Here is a 1,849-nt window from a genome sequence, read left to right as displayed (position 1 = left end):
ACTTTCCAACAGTAAGTTCTATCTCCTCGACATTCTATTGAATCCGAAAGTGGTAAAAATAACCATTTCTGGCTTTAACGTTTATTGTCATAGGAAAACGGGTTATAGATAGCGTCAACACGTTTTCTGCAAACTATTCAGGGTCTCAAGAATATATACCATTATAACCCGGAACACTGTACCAAAATCAGAAGTGGTTGAAATTTACTCCTAATTCCAGTTTCAATACTGGTTTCCGCAGAGCAAAAGGGGAAGAGATATCGAGATACAATTTTCTGCAATCGATTCCGTTTCCCTAGCATAGGTTTCCGTTTCCCTTAACCATCAATTCAATCCGCAATTGGTTCAAATTACCGATTTCCGATTTAGCCTTTATTACCATGAACAAAATCTGTAATGTACAGCGAGTAACGCCTTTTTGATATGATTTGTGCGTCCGAGGAACATATTTTATTTTTGATTTTATTAATCATTACAACTAGTGCTCTCAACGGGTCGGGTCGGGTCGGGTTGAAGACCGACCCGACCCGACCCGTGACCCGAATTGACTGACTCGACCTGATGACCCGACCCGACCCGACTGACCCGAACCGTGATCCGATCTGATTGACCTGACCCGATAACCCGACCCGAGCTGACCCGGTTGACCCGACCCGAATAACCCGACCCGACAACCCGACCCGACAACCCGACCCGAGCTGACCCGATTGACCCGACCCGACAACCCGACCCGAGCTGACCCGACTGACCCGACCCGACAACCCGACCCGAGTAGCCTGACCCGACAACCCGACCCGAACTGAACCGACTGACCCGACCCGAGTTGACCCGACCCGAGTTGACCCGACCCGTTTGAGAGCACTATGGTCACGACACTGGGTGAACGCCAAAATGCACTTACATTGAGAAACTAGTTTTAAAAGCATAATTTTAGAAAATAAAGCATAAAGCATAATTTAAAATATATAGCACAATTCTTGGAAAATTCTCTTTAACTGAAAGTTTAACATACTGTGTTAATATTTTTTAAAGCCGATATTTACAATGCAAAATCATTGAGAACATACCAATGCAACAATGAAGAATTTATTTTCATTTCTGTAAACTTTCCGGTGCAATCCTTTGATGTGGAGAAAAGAAAGTAAAACAAGAAATTTTTCTGCCAACAATGAATAGTATGCAAGAACTCCATACTATATTGTTACAGTGACGACGCCAGCTTTAAGTTCTTGGGAGGGCAAAGGAGGGGTAGATACATTTTCGGGGGGCGGCTATTTGCCATACCAAAAATGACATATTTATTACGATTGACTTATTTTACATTACATTGTGTATTTCGTTGCTGTTTTTATGTTAGATCTATATGATTATAAATTAAACTTATTTCAAATAAAATTTGTAACTAACAAATAAGTAACGTCTGCACATGAAATATTTTTCAATGAAACTTTTGAAGCCTAAACATAAATTGAATTACTTTTGCGTATGCTACAAGTAACACATTCGTCTGTATGCTACGTATCTCTCGCTCTCTCCCTCTCTCTCTCTCTCTCTCTCTCTCTCTCTCTCTCTCTATATATATATATATATATATATATATATATATATATATATATATATGTGTGTGTGTGTGTGTAGAGAGAGAGAGAGAGAGAGCCAGAGAGAGAATTTACGAGGAGCTGCTGAAAATGTCGTAGTCCAATCCAGAAGGAGTGTAGATACTAGGTAGAAAAATGAAACCGTACTTTAGAAAAACATATCTCTGTATGTACAAATATAAATTTTCATATTAATAATGAAATTCTTATTGTTTCTCAGGCCTCTGAAGTGATTGTGTGTGCCCAAACAG

This window comes from Thermobia domestica, chromosome 14, assembly GCF_964235325.1.
Source record: "Thermobia domestica chromosome 14, izTheDome1.hap1.1, whole genome shotgun sequence".
Classification (NCBI taxonomy): Eukaryota; Metazoa; Arthropoda; class Insecta; order Zygentoma; family Lepismatidae; genus Thermobia; species Thermobia domestica.
The sequence above is the reverse complement of the archived record's forward strand: the minus strand, read 5'-3'. Positions refer to the sequence as shown.